The sequence below is a fragment of the Bubalus kerabau genome, chromosome X (assembly GCF_029407905.1).
Source record: "Bubalus kerabau isolate K-KA32 ecotype Philippines breed swamp buffalo chromosome X, PCC_UOA_SB_1v2, whole genome shotgun sequence".
In the NCBI taxonomy this organism is placed as follows: domain Eukaryota; kingdom Metazoa; phylum Chordata; class Mammalia; order Artiodactyla; family Bovidae; genus Bubalus; species Bubalus kerabau.
The window spans coordinates 156,157,221-156,172,759 of NC_073647.1; the positions used below are offsets into that span (position 1 = coordinate 156,157,221).

A 15,539-nucleotide genomic window follows, 5' to 3' on the forward strand; every position below is an offset into this window, starting at 1 on the left:
CTCTGCTTAGGAGGGCTTCTGTAGGGAAAGTGACAGATAGATCCATGAGGAGGGATTTATACATGTCATTCATATGCCCTCTACACAGAGGTCAACTACATCCAAGATGGGGGGGGGGAAATGAGGAAAGCAGGGGACAATGTTCATGGGTTATTAAGAGAAAAACTGATGGTTCCTTCTCCTCTCTACTTCCTACAAACCCCAGTTTTGGTTGTGGGGAGTGAGGGCTGGTATGGGAACTGATCAGGCCCTCAAAGGAGCTGGAGTAGACAGGAACAAGGGCGGACCACACAGCCTGATCACTTCAGGTCCCTCGAGCCACAATCCTAGCAGGTGATGATGGTGATGGAAAAAGGGGGAGAGGGATGGGATTTAATTCAAACACAACATTCAAGTAGACTAAATTGATTTTTGATAGATACAAAAACACAGGAGTCAGAAAAACTGTCCAAAATGTTAAGGGACACAAAGGGCAAATTTGCTGTAAAAACATGGCTCAACATAGTTACTGAAAAAAAAGAAATTGCTTCCAGTTTATACCCCACAGAATTGAGCCTGCTCAACAATATAGAGTCCTTACTATAGGCCAGGTACTCTGCAGAGCATTTCACAAATAGTCATTCACATAGATCTGTGAGGTGATCACTATTATCATTTGTCATCATCCCCATTTTACAGGGGAGGAAACTGAGGCACAGAGAAGTTGAGCAATTTGCCTAAGGATATAACTAGAGCTGGCATTTGATCACAGGCAATCTGGCTCCCAAGTCTATGGTTTTAGCCATTAAAGCCACACTGCCTTGCCAACCATCCACTTTCATATGGCATTCTATTCTGATGTGGTTTTTCCCTCTTAGGTTTTTTGAGGCTGACATTTCTCTTCTGTCTACCCTGTTTGTGGCTAAACTTAGTGCCTGGAAGACAGGAATAGAGGTTTTAATAGTTTAAACTGAGGTACTGGACTTGCATTTCTAAAATGACATTTTCCCAAATGGTATGAACTTTAAACGAAAACATGTAAGATCTGACGGTCTGATTTAAGCTCTGAACAGGGCCAGTGAATAACTAATGCTGACCTCTTCTGACAAACAAATTTACACATTGATTTGATTTTTAACTTTTTCTCCTAGATCTTAATTGCTTTATGAGGTCTAGGCCCAGATAGGCATTTCATAAATGCTTTTTGACAATGATTAGAAAGCTTATTTAGTCTTCAAGACTTGTTCCACATATATCCAGGGTAGAAATGTCTTACATCTCTATGACTACTTGTTCATTTATTATTGAGAGCCATAATAAGTAGCACACATGGATGCTTCTGAGGCATCTAATAGAAACTCAAATCCAAACTTCAAGAAAAGGTAGAATTTGTTTCATCAGACAAGTCAGTGGTGTCATTAAGAAGCCAATTTTTTTTCCTTTTTTTTTTCAACTCTGCCTTATTTATATAGGCTTTGATCTAAGTCTGATTTTCCTCCTAGTAACAAAATGGCTGCCAGTAGCACCTGGGATATATGCTTCCTTATTCATCCAGCAGGATAGACAGGGAAAACCTCTGTTTCAAACCTTAGGCTAAGTCCTTTCCTTTAGTCTAGTTGGGCCACATGGTGATTGGCTAAGAGAAATAAGCCCCCACTGCCCTGGAAACATGGATACCTGAACACAGTTGCAGTTCTATTAGTAGAAAGAAGGAGCAAATACATGCTGAGGAGGTTCTGAAGCTGTTTCTTCATCTGGAAAAAATTGACCTATCAGAGAATCTTGCAGAGAATCATAAGGCTCAGAGATTATGTAGGGTTGCCAGATTTAACAAAGAAAAATAGAGAATGCTCAGTTAAATTTGAATTTCAGATATACAGCAAATAATTTTTAGGATGAGTATGCACACCTTTTTCTACAAACACTACAAATTTATACATTGATTTGGTTTTTAAGCTTTTCTCCCAGATACTGATTGTGTTATGAGGTCTGGCACCAGAGGGGCCTTACAAAATTTTTTTTTTCTCTTTTGACAGTGATTAGAAAGCTTATTTAGCCCTCTACCCTTGTACCACATGTATCTAGGATAAAAATACACACTTCTACTAAAAAATTATTCATTGTTTATCTGAAATTCAAATTTAACAAGCCTCCTGTATTTTATCTGGCAACTCTAAATGTATGCAAAGTTCTTGGCACATAGCAGGCATTCATTCAGTGTTAAGTATTAGTGTTCTTTCTAAATAAGAAAAGAGCTCAGTTAAATGGCAGCATGGTGCTTTTTAACTCTTATGAACATAGAAAATATATGCTGTTGATCAAAATTGCAATTCACTGAACAAGATGTAACTCGAAGAACCCCTTCTGCTGCTAAGTCACTTCAGTCGTGTCCGACTCTGTGCAACCCCATAGATGGCAGCCCACCAGGCTCCCCCGTCCCTGGGATTCTCCAGGCAAGAACACTGGAGTGGGTTGCCATTTCCTTCTCCAATGCATGAAAGTGAAAAGTGAAAGTGAAGTTGCCAGTCGTATCTGACTCTTAGCGACCCCATGGATTGCAGCCTACCAGGCTCCTCCGTCCATATTGCATACATGGGATGGCACATGATAAAGCATCTAATATTACCACTTAAAACTAAATTGAACCTGTAGCACCAGATACTTAGTTATTGGCTTTTCCTTATTTTATTCTGAATCTATACAAATAAACCAGTCTTCATTTGATTCAAATTCAAAGGTAATGCTGCTACAATTCCTGGGACAAAGGCACTAACGTACAAGGTTGACAATGGACTGATTGCCATAGGAATTCTAGCTCCACTTGGGTGAAGCTTGAGGTCACAGCAACTGTTACTTTGCATCTGGAGGTGGCATGAAACTCTGCAAAGCTCTCTGCTGTTGCCTCTGACTCCATTTTCCCTCACTGCTCATTCACTATTCCTACCTATAAAATTTTCTAATATGCTTTCTGAGAAGCTGAAGGGAAAGCAGGCACCTTCATTTCCTCATCAAATATTCACCATATTATGAAAAAGAAAACCCTACTGACTGGGCACTGAACGGTCAAATCCAGCATATTGTTACATATTGTTACCCAGATTCACAACAGGAATAGATCAAGTGGAGTTTATCCAAGGTATCTAACTCCCGTTACAGTACAGTCCTGAGTATTTCTAATTTGGTGGCTGCTATGATCTCATACACTGCTTATTTTCTGTGCTTTTCCTATAAACCAGAAAAAAAAAATCTATTTTTCCCGTTTGTTTTTGAAGTGGGAATTATTATGCAGCTTTACATAGATTAGTCTGCAATGTCTTTAAAAGTATTATTTGTCTCAGATTTCCAGAAGTGGCTTTGGAAATGTATCTCCTTCCATTTCATCACCTCTTCATTCTTGTTGGAAGCCTGATCCATAGTAGGTATTAAGATCTTTACATTTCTACTGGTTGGGCGATGACTTCATTGCTTTCATGCCAGCTGGGGAATCTTGTGTGACTGAGCACTGGACCGAAGCAGAACTGTGGGTTAGCTGCTGCTGCCGCAACAGCCGTTTGCATGTATCCAGCTGCTGTGGAAGGAATCCTCAGGCTACTAGTTCTTTGCACCTAAATCACCCAAGGGATCGCAGGCTGATGGACGAGCGTATATATGAATGTGTGTGTGTGAGCACGGGCAGCTGCAACAGTTGGGTACCAGCAGCAATGGATTTCGATATGATTTTTACCAACAACGGAGATAAACCATCCTCCATCCTTTATTTCCAAGCAGTGCCTCGGTTTCCGCCCCAAATGTGCTCTACCCTCTCTTCTCCGATCCCTCCCTCCCCCCGCACGTGTCCCTACGGAGGGAGGCCAGGATAGCTGCGCTGCAGGCAGGATTCCCCCTGTTTTTCCGCAGTGACAGGCGGATTCCCGGGCCTCCTCGGCCCCCCACCCCCGCAGCCGCCCCTTTCTCAGTCACGATCTTCCCCCTCATCCCCCCCTCCCTTCGTCAGCTTGCGGCTCGGTCCCGCCCCTCCCAGCCGCTCAGCCCAGGTTGCTAGGGCCTGGCGGGGCAACCAAACGTGGCGCGCGAGGAGGCGCGGCGCGCGCGTACGCGCGCAGACGAGCTTATACGGGGAACCAGCAGTCTACTGCTTTGGGGACCAGAGCACGAGCCGCGCAGGCGGGGCGCACGAGCCCGAGACCGAGGACGAGCGCTCTCTCCTTATTGGTTCCAATCAGAAGTGGGCGGGACGGAGGAGGGACCTGTCAGAGCCTGAGACGCTTCTCCATTGGTCCGAATTGGACGGTTGGGGCGGGGCAGTTAGCAAATTAGGCTGCGCGATGCCTGAGCGAGAGGGCGGGGTCGAGGGTTTCGATTAGTTGTCGCTGCCGCTGGGGAAGGTAAAGCGGTGACGGCGGCCTCGGGAGCTGTGGGGTCCCCGGCTGGAGGTGGGGAACTCGGCGGGGTGAGTAGTCTCGTTGCCACCCGCTCGCCAAGCCTCCTTGTCCTCACATCGGCCCCGTGCCCACCCAGCTTCTCCTGAGAGAGGAGACCCACCCGGTCCCCCCGGGCAGACGTGAGAAGGGGCGGTGGCGCGGGTCCGCTCAGAACCGGGCGACGCGGCGAGGGCACCCCGGTCTAGAGTGGCTCCTCCTCAGCGCTCCATTGCGCCGCTGGAAGGGCTTCCCCACCGAGGGGCTAGGGCTGTATTTTGGGGTGTAGGGAGACGGGAGGGTATGAGGAGGGGCGCCGGGTCGAGGCCGCCTCGCGGGGCTCCTCTCAGCGGCCGGTCTGCGGCATCCCCGCCCCGTCGCCCCCGCGGCACGCGCTCCCCCGGGCTTGCGGCGAGGGAAGCCCCTTCCCGCCGGCGCTGAGGAGGAGCCAGAGCCCCCCTCTCGAGTTCCGTGGGAGTTCGGGACCCGCCGGGGACTGCGAGTTTGGCCCCGGCCCTGCTGACCTTGGCTGCCTGCGAGGGTGGGCTGGCGACCCTCCGCCTGCCCCGCGGCTCCTCTACCTTCCCCCGAACAAGTTTCAGGCGTCGTTACGAAGTTCAAGACTAGCATAGTGGGGAGAAGCAGAAACTGGCCCCTTCCCAGACCTTCGTACCCTTTGGACCCTCATAGAAATTTAAATCCTAGGGTTTGGAACCATTTCCCAGAACGAACAGGTTCTGCTCGCATTGACACGTTCTGTGCCCACGTTGGGGGAAAAAATAACCTGAACATTTTCAGTGTAAAGGCAGATCTTCCTTGAGGGTTTTGTTTTTCGCTTCACTTGAGTGTTAAAGCACAGATGCCTGAAAAAGAAAAGCCTGACCTTAGTATCTCCACAGTGAGATTAGACGGATGCTGTGATATTTAAATAGTTGCAGATCAGTGTTCTGTTGATTGAAATTTAAGCTGATTTTACAAAGTATTGCAGAAACGGAATAATTTCTTCCCATGCATCTGAATTAGGTTTGTTTGGATGTAATGGTTTATGTAGTTAATGTAAAGGATTACACAGATTAATTTGCCCAGGGGCATTTGACCGAAACAGCAGACATAAATATCAATATGTATAGAATAGAATTATCCTTTTAGGTAGCATCTGCTGGAATATTTCCAGGTAGTTCCTCTTGCTGTAGGGTTACCAAAAAAAGCATCTTTACCGAGGCTATTCGAAATTACAGGTGAATGACATTTGGATGTAAATTTGTTTTTAATTTCTTTAAGTGTCATAAAATGTGAAGAACCTATGTTTACTTGTCCCTGTATATTTAGTGTTGGGGGGGTAGTATAATCTTATATTTAACAATCCAGTTAGGGTCCATTAAGAATAATTTTTAAAAAAGGTGTGCCTCTTTTTGAGAACATGATAGTTGAGTACCTTAGCAATCCTTTACATTTCTGTAATAAAAGTACTATTTTAGGTTTGAGCATTTTTGGCCGTTGACTCTGGATCGGGAGTAAGGAAGCCTGCAGCAGTATTACCAGTTTGACACCGCCAGTGGGTGTTTCTGTTGACAAATGCAGAGAAGAGAACATTTGGGAAGGAAACCTTTTTTTTTTCAGGAGGGTGGGGGGTGGGTGAGGGGGGTAAGGAGCCAGAAGAGAGAAGCTGTAGAACTAAAGCTTCCAGCACAGTGTATGCTGAGCATTTCACAAGTACAAGGAAACCTAATTAGGAGAAAAAAATTCGGTTTGGAAATAATAGAGCTCCAAAAGAGGAATGCTGAATAAAGTTAATAATCACGAGTGTTAAATAATCTACCATTTCAGAGGGGTTGGAGAGTCTTCAGTTGGAGAAAGTGTCAAATCCCTTTGAGTTGTCTGGCCTTCTAACCTAATCAATGCAAGGATTTATTTGATATATATATAGAAAGCACTTCAGTTTTCTGATTTTGCTTATTTGGGAAGTTTTCTGAGCCTAGTTTTTTTTTTAAAAACAACAACAACAACAACAAAATTTGGTATATTAAAAAAATAATTAGACATAAGCCTTCTTTCTCCAGAGAGGATTCCTTTTTTCTCCTGCTCAGACTTATAATTTATTCCTGATTGAGGGGCTTGTGGTAGGGGTTTTTTACCCCTTTATCTCAGGTTTTTTTATTTTTTTAACTTATGCAAGTTCCTTGCGCTAAACGTGCCATTATTTTCATTGTAATTTTCTAGGAGTCATTTAAATCAGAGTGTGGCATCCACAGTATTCCCTGGGGTTTTAAAAGAAAAGGCTCCCATTGAGGGAAATTGCAGGGCCATCTCGCACAGATGAGTAATAGAAGGTTGACTGATTGCGAATCAGATGTATTCTGTTCCAGATATGCTGCATTTAATGAGAACCAGATTTTACTTGGTATTTCTACTTTGAAGGTGCGGTATTGTTACATTGTAAACCGAAATACAGAGATGGAGAAATCCCTTCAAGTATGCCTCCCTCCCCCCCCCCCAGCCTTGCTTCATCACTGTGTCTAAGAATCTGCGAGAAACTCTTTCAACAATAGTTGCATTGTTGGAAATGACAGTGGCTTCATGTTGCAGAAATTTAACCTTTCATTATGATTTATTTTTCAATTTACTTTGTGATAGAAAATTCCATTGTTTCTGAGAATATGGCTGTAGGAATTTGTAAGGAGGTGAGCAGAGAAAAGAAGCCTTCTTCAGTGTGTCTGTTAAAAATTCACCTTTTTAGCTTGATAACTTTGGTGGTTATCTGCTTTATTTCTAGTGGATATTAGCAAGTATGTTAACAAAGTATCAGTACTTCATTTTTGGCTGTTAGTGTGGCAATATGACTTTATCATGTAATAGATTGATGTCAGATAATAGCAGAAGGCATTTAAGAACAAATGAATCCACATACTTAAATTCCAAATGTGAGGGGAATCCTTTAGGTAACCATTAATTTTACAAGAATAGCAGAATTTGAAGTATTAAGTCACTTTTAAATAGAAAAGACTGTTTACTCAGAACTTGAAATTTAGAATTTTAGATTCTAAAGTTTTAATTTTTGGCAACATCGAATTTCTTGATGGAGACAGAACCTCAAAGATTCTTTAATATCTGATGATGGAAGCAGTTGGGTCACATATTTCAACTTGAGAAAATAATGTAATTAAAAGATTATATTTTTCTGTTTGGGAGGGTTTTCCAATTTACTTTCAGTCTTAAACTCAGCATTAGAACTATTTTGTTGGGGATGCATCACTTTAGTGTTTGGATTTAAATTCTTGATCGTTTCTAGAATGTTTCCTTTCTATAGAGCAGTGCTTGGAAGAGTGGATTATTCAAAGATGTGGCCTCATTTCTCATTCGCCTTTGTACAATTGCTTCTTAATACTGCTGCGTGAACTTGGGTACAATTCTGTCAGTGGGAAATGAAAGCTGTGAGTGAGGACCTTCCACCTGAAGAGTCTGATAACATTTAGAGAATTCCAATTTGGGAATTAACAAATTTATTTTTATGCATTAGGTTAAAGGACTTAGCCCATTTCAGGTCTTTGGAATTGATTGTTAGCATTTTGAGTTAAGCTCTTAGAAACATTTGTGTCTGAGAGTTCTAATTAGGATCAAATTTGGCATGTGGTTTCTCTGTTCGGCAGTCTTCTCTATAATAATTAAATTCTAATATTCTATTTATTGAGCCTTACTGAATACTAGGTACTATGGCAAATACTTTTTTTGCATGGATATAGTAATATGTGTGTATGTGTGTTCTCATAACATTCCTATGAAGTAGATATTTTTCTTATATCCTGTGGTACACTTGACCAAATGGGCTGAGGGAGAGAAAATATTTTACCCAGATTACCCAGCTAGTCAGCAGCTGAGGCAAAACTTCCATTGAAACCAGTCTGACTTGAAGGTGTGCTCTTCAAACCTATGCTTTCTTCTTCTCTTGAGGAATCCGATTTCCCAAACATGTTTTGAGCTCCTGCTGCTCCTGGGGTGGTTACTCAAGGTATAAATATGCTTCCTGGAGTTCATAGGCTACATTGGCAAGGCTTTCTGACCTTTAGTCACATGGGAGGCTGGACTCAGCTCCATCGGTACTGATGGATTAGGACGACTGCAAGTTCAGACTTTTCTCAGAGGGTCGTTAATTCTGTTTCTCATAAATGAAGGTTGTACATAATTCATGTTCCATTTTAACTTTTGACTGACTTTGATTAAATTTGCTACAGTAATAAAGGCTGTGAAGTTATTCTGTGAATTTAGTTTTGTGGTTTAGATACACTTTTTTTGCCACTTTATTTTTTAATTGAAGGATAATTGCTTAACAGAATTTTGTTGTTTCCTGTCAGACATCAACAAGAATCAGCCACAGATACACTTTTGAAATAAAATGGCAGCCATTACAATCTGCAAATAGGTGTCTCTTCTGTAATTGTAATGATGTCAGTGAAACAAAATTTGGAGGTGAAGTCTACAGAGATATGTTATTGATGTTGGTTAACAGTATGTAGGAGTTGGGAGTCTGAAAAAAATTTTTCTACTTGAAAGTAGAATTTTCTGTTAAAGTTGTGTGTGTGTGTGTGTGTGTGTGTGTGTTTAAGCAAGACCCATCCTTAAGAGAGCTACAGTTGCTTAGCTCAAAGGAACCCTCACAGGTCAATGTTAGGGAGGAAAGGGATTTACTTAACATCTTATTCTGTAATTGAGAATCACTTTTGATGGTTATTAAAGTTAGAAAAGAGCTATAAATATTGTAGAACCTCAGGGCTGGAAATCACCTCAGCCTAAGCAGGAAGGACAGTTGTTCTACCAAGATGGAACCTACACAGAAACATTGTGGATTTCTTTAGCAAGTACGGATTTTGAATATGCATTTTTAATAGTTTTATTGAGGTATACTTTACATACCATAAAATTCATGTTTTAAGACTTTAAGAGTACCGTTCAATGATTTTTTGTTTTTTTTTTTAGATTTATGGAGTTGTATAACCATCACTGCAATCCAATTTTGGAAAATTTCCATTACCCCAAAAAGATCTCACCCACCAACGTGCGTTTTTTTTAACCTTATTTACTTGCTTCCACCTAGATCCTTTTATCATCAGGCACTGATAAACTAAATTATGTAGATTTTAAAAGATATGGCTTTAAAAAATATCTTCTTATATGTATTACAATTTCTTAGTACTTTTGTATATTCAAAAGTTTTGCCTAAATATAATACATAGAAGAATATAAAAGGTAGTACTGCAAGTGCCATCCATTATCTTGTCTTTGTGGTTTTGATTTGATTCTGTTTTGATCTTTTTTAAACCAGTAAATAAAATACAGTGCTTTTAGTGATATGTTGGAAAACAGGAATAAGAAATCAAGGTAAAAATAATATAATTTTTGTTGGGCAAGAAAAAATTCCTTTAGGATTTAAGACCAAGGACAAAATAATTGGTTTTCTTGATTTTAAGCCAATAACCTTGTGCATTTTATTGTTTGAGGTCTAATCCCCCTTGAGAGATCCATGCCTACAGTGCATGCTGGAGAGCAGGCTTCATTAAATTCAGGTATGCAAACGCATTGTCTACCTTTTGCATTACTTCAGACTGGATTGTTGAGGGATTTAGAAATATTTTAACCTGCAAGGTACTGAAGCTGCTTTTTCCTGCCTGCATCTTTTTTTTTTTTTTTTTTTTTTTTTGGTTGTTGTTTTTTAAAATTACCCTCAAGGGTAGCCAGAAGAATTAAAGCTCCCTTGGGAACAAGTTGTACTGGAAGGGTGGAATTCTACCCCTTTGGTTCCCAGGTGCTCTCTTTGCTCCCTGTTTTGCACGTGTAGATGGACACTACTGATAGGATAGCTTGGGGATGTTATTTTTTAGGTACACATGATAGGGGAATGCAATGGTTTGGTTGTAGGTAAAGTGTTTTGGAAACAAACTTTCATTGCTTTTAGATGATCATTTCTCTATGGAAAGAGATCCTTACAGTTGCCAGGCAGGTAAATCAATACCTCTTTGGTGGGTTGTATTTGGATTTTTAATAACAAACAGAAAGGACACAGCACTGCTCTGATAATAATAGTTTACTGTAAATTCAGTCATAACTGGCTTGAAATAATTTTACTTAAAAAAAAAACCACCTGTTTAATTGCTATGATTGTGGTATTCTGTTGTTACTTTGCATTCTTTCCTAAGAGAAAGGCCTGATATCAAATATTAACAAATGAAGTGCTTTCTGACCTATTTGATTTAGAGGAAAGTAGTGATTTTGAAAGTAACAACTTTGGTTTCTGGAAGTTAGTTAACAAAACATATGGATGAATACATTATTGTTTTTTTGTTTAAGACTGCTTTAAATTATTTTAGATAAGTTGCAGTTTTAGATCTCAGTTTTAAATTTTGTACTATGCCTAAAGATTAGGTTCTTGGCAGCTTGTAAAATCATATTATAATAATCAGATTAAGTACACACACACACATACTCATGGGAGGAAGATAAAGCAAGTTAAAAAAGGTGCTAAGTACCAGTTGAAGAAAACTTACTGACTTGGATTTGCTCCATTATGCTGATATTAGCCAAGAGTAGTAGAAACGATAGTTTTCTGATGAATAGAATCTTTGGGAGATTTCGAAAGCTGGTTCAGGTATGACGTATCCTCGAATTTATCCACATACCCTACCCTGGTTTTGTCAGTCACTAGTGGAATGTTTTAGGGCTTCCTGGGTGGCTCAGTGGTAAAGAACCTACTTGCAATGCAGGAGATGTGGGTTTGATCCCTGGGTCAGGAAGATTCCCTGGAGAAGGAAATGGCAACCCACTCTAGTATTCTTGTCTGAGAAAGCCCATGGACAGAGGTGCCTGCAGGGCTACAGTCTGTGCGGTTGCAAAAGAATTGGACATGACTGAGCAACTGAGCATGCACACACAGTGGGATGTTTGGAAAAGATTGAAGGCAGGAAGAGAAGGGGGCCACTGAGGATGAGATGGTTGGATGGTATCACCGACTCAATGGACATGAGTTTGAGCAAACTCCAGGAGATAGTGAAAGACAGGGAAGCCTGGCATGCTGCAGTTCATGGGGTCACAAAGGGTCGGACATGACTTAGCAACTGAACAACAACAACAATTTTTACTGGTAATATTACCATTAAAATTTGAGATTAGCATTGCAAAGGAAAAGAAAAAGTTTTATTTTAATTGTTAATCATTTCAAATAGTTGAGGTAGAACAAAAGCTAATTTTGTGCTAACTGGTGTTTCATAATTTATTCTTTCTTTCTAAGGTTACCTGTCTTACATCCTGAGAATCTGCCCTTCATTTAGCAAATACTTAATGAGTATCTGCTGTGTACCAAACTGTGATAGAGTGATGCATCAAAGGGAAGTAGGTCCTCAAGGAATCTATGGGCTTGAAATGAGGCAGAGGAGATGTACCAGGCACTAGCAGGGTAGGGGGATCTGCCATGTGGGGAGCAGGTAGGAAGGCCATGGTGAAGAGGTAACATTAAGTGGGACCTGAAGGATGAGAAGGGCATGGTTTAGTTGGGAAACTAAGTTTTCCTGGCAGAAAGTGCAAATGCCCTCAGGCAAGGTGAGAGCTAGAGGCTTTTGAAAAACTGTACCTTTTAAAGAACTGAAAGAAATCCAGAAAGGCTGGAAAGTAGAGAAGCAGGTGATGACGCAGAAGTAGACGGGGCCCGGTTTTGAAAAGGCTTAGTAGGCCATCTGCTGGGTTTTTGAACTTGTCCTAAGCCTCCTGGGAAGCTATTGAAGGTTTTAAGTAGGGATATGACAGGAAATGCCACAAAAAAACAAGAGTTTTAGCTCAATGGAACCTTGATGATTTACCAAAAAGGTCATAATTGCTACAAGGTAAAATATTCTTTCCTCATCTCTTTAAAAATTTTGCAGCTGCTTTCTTCCATCATCATCTGTGATACTCTTTTCATTGTTTTTATAGAAATTACCTTCAGTTTTCTAAAGGCTCCCCCTTTTCTTTTATCCTTCACCAGTCTGTTAACCTTATATAGGAATGTCATTTCTATTTATAACTGAGTTAAAATTTTTTTCTAACAGTTTTAGCTCTCTTCCATATTTAAACTTAAGACTCTTTGCTGGTTTTTTCCCCCCAGACATCTTTAATCTACTGAAGATTTTAATGAAACATTTTGCTAAATATCAACATTAAATTTGCTTTGTTCTTTTCTTTCCTCAAATACAATATTTTATGTCTAGTTTAATATTTTTCAGCACTTATGCTATTTCATATTTAAGGAAATCTGATTCAAGCACCTCCAGTGTTTTTAGAGAATTTTATTAATAATATTTAGAAGCACTAATCTTTAGCAAGAGTATCATTTTCAAATCTGGTTCACATTCTGTGGCTTTGCCATCTTTGATATTTAACTGGTCTCTGTTGAGCTTCTTATTTTCAAGTGAGCTTATATGTATAAAAGTGCTCCAAAGATTTTATTTTATATATCCTGATTTGTTTCTTTCTCCTTCTACAATCTGTATCCCTAACATGCTCAGCTCATTTTTGGAAATCCTCAACTATGCTAAGTTTTCCTTGCCTTGATGACTGAACAAGCATTCATCCAGGGCTTCCTTGGTGTAAAGAGGTTGGTTTGTGACAGTATACAATGCCATTGTGCACTTCCCCTTCATGGATGCAAAGAATAACCACAGCATCACCTCCTTCTTCAGATATTTCCTTTGAAATCTACATTGTGATGCAGTCTCTATAACTTAGCTCACTTTGGCCTTTCTGAATCATTTTATACCTGCTCTGTATTCTTTCCTTGTTGATTTTTTCCCCCATCATGCTGGTAACCTGAAGAGTTTGCAGTGGTTTTGTGTCATAACTATTTTCACTTCCTATCCAGCCCAGGACATTTATTTTTAAAGAGTTGCCTCATTTTAGAGTTTGATGTTTCTGTGCTGGTGGTTTCTTTGCCATCCACAGTGACTGCCCTTGATTTGGAGCTGTGCTTTCCAGTCTGTCTCTCTCTGCACAGCTGGTAAAGGAAGGCCATACGTGTCTTTCTTTGGCTGCCTTTACGATACAGTGATGATTTGGGTATCTTGGCATCACTGTGTAGGCAACTGAAAGGGTATCAGCGTCATGGTAAGTGCTGGAGATACAAAGCCAGGCTGTGGTGTTGTGCCCTTTTATGGAGTTTTAAGAACAGAACCCCTCCTTTTATGGAGTTTTAAGAACAGAGTGATATGCCCATTTAGATGGGGAAACACAGGGTGCTGTTACTCTAGCCCAGAAGAGGTGTGTTTAATGCAGACTTAAGGGAACTGAGAACGGTAATGACTCCTGTGTATTTGTGGAGAGTCTTAAAGGAGGCCCAGAATGCCATGTGGAGGGAAGGGATTTTCTGGTAGACCATGTTATTCAAAGACATGGATCTGAGAAAAGCAGATAAATAGCAAGAAATGACATGGATTTATATATTGCATGCCTTGCTTTGAAGCTTTGACCCCAGCTACATCCCAGGATCTTAGTTTTCTTTCTTTGTGGCCTTTTTCTGTTCATTTTCACTTTCGCCTGAGAGTATACATAGGAAATACTAAAGCTGGAGTTTAAATAGGGCTGGGCCTTTGGTAAAATGGATAAGCAGATGGTATCGGTTTTCTACATGTAGGCTCCCTGGAGGCATGGAGTGTTGCCTGTTGTCTCCTCAGCATCTAGTGCATTGCCTGGCACAGAGGAAGTGCTCAGTAAACATTGCTCTTATGAAATTTGTTTCTTTTTCTGCCCCCCATCTCCTCCCATCAGTGCTTTCTTCCTCATTCAGTTGGTTTCTCTGTCAGGTACCTGTCTAGTGGATCTTCCTCTCTGCTCACCCCATAGATGTGCTTGTCCTGTAGTCTAGTCACTCGTCTCGAACATAACTGTTATAATTGGATCTGTGTTGGTGTGTAACTAAGTGCTAATGGCTCCCTCTGTGGGACTCCTCAAACTTCTGTCATCATTTACAGTATGGTAGATGAAGGGGAAGCAAGAGTTGACAACTGTAAGAATGACATTTCTTTAAATTTTTTCATGATTTGTTGTATGAATTCATAGAAGTGCTGAGTTCTGTTCCATAATAAACCTGTGTGCGTGCATTGTATGTTTGTATATATCTGCATTGTACCTTACTTAACGTTAAGCAAAACCAACATTCAGTGAAGATGTTTGCTTATTTTATTATGGAGCTTCACCCCACTCCCCCATTACTGCTTAGGTTCCTCAGATTGGAACGCTGGTTTTAAATGTGGTACCACATTGAAATAAAATATTTGTCCTATAGAAAGGCTCTCTAGGATGCAATGACTTCACCAAAGGATCTACCATACAATAATAGTTGGTTAGTTAGGTGGAAAGTTTTTTTTTTTTAAGTTATTAATTTATTTTCTTTTTAGCTTGCCATAGCTCAGATGGTAAAGAATCTGCCTGCAATGTAGGAGACTCAGGTTTGATCTCTGGGTTCGAAAGATCCCCTGGAGAAGGGAATGGGTACCCACTCCAGTATTCTTGCCTGGAGATTTCCAAAGATGGAGGAACCTGGCAGTCTACAGGCTGTAGACTGTAGGTCCATGGGGTTGCAAAGAATCGGACATGACTGAGTGACTAACACACACACAGTAGACTTTTAAATATCCTCTCTACATTTTGATAATTTTTCATATTATAGGTCCCACATTCTCAAGAAAACTCATCTCCAGTCTCTTTTACAGCTAGGGTACAAGCTTGTAACCTGGGCTTGACCAGTCGTTTACACAGAGTGAGACTCGTATGTAAAGGTGAGCGTTGTGAGGGAGCCATCATGTGTAGTTGAATTGCTGACCTGGTGATCATGTTGACAAAGGTGCTTGCTGGTGGCAGAGCTAATGGAATTCAGTCTCAGTGGTATTGGTACTCGGTGGTGACAATAATTTTTTTGTTTGTTTTTATCTTACTATTCTCTGATCATCTAGGATTTGTGTTGTTTTTGTTTTTTGTTGTTCATTCACTAAGTCATGTCTGACTCTTTGTGACCCCATGGACTGCAGCACTCCAGGCTTCACGTCCTTCACTGTCTCCCAGAATTGACTCAGACTCATCTCCATTGAGTCAGTGATGCCATCAAACCATCTCATCCTCTGTTGCCCACTT

At 40.8% G+C, this 15,539-nt stretch overlaps 1 protein-coding gene across 5 annotated transcripts in view; it reads left to right on the top strand.

Annotated features, from left to right (window-relative positions):
• The first annotated feature begins 4,307 nt into the window (after positions 1-4,307).
• Positions 4,308-15,539, top strand: part of CDKL5 (cyclin dependent kinase like 5) — a 182,121-nt gene continuing 170,889 nt past the window's right edge. For 3 of the 5 annotated variants that reach the window (XM_055565127.1, XM_055565131.1, XM_055565132.1), the window contains exon 1: positions 4,308-4,429. The gene's annotated coding sequence lies outside the window, so the exon portion shown is untranslated. Of the gene's footprint in view, positions 4,430-9,368; positions 9,956-11,562; positions 12,263-15,539 lie in introns of those variants that run through there. The other 2 variants (XM_055565128.1, XM_055565130.1) reach the window with 2 other exon arrangements.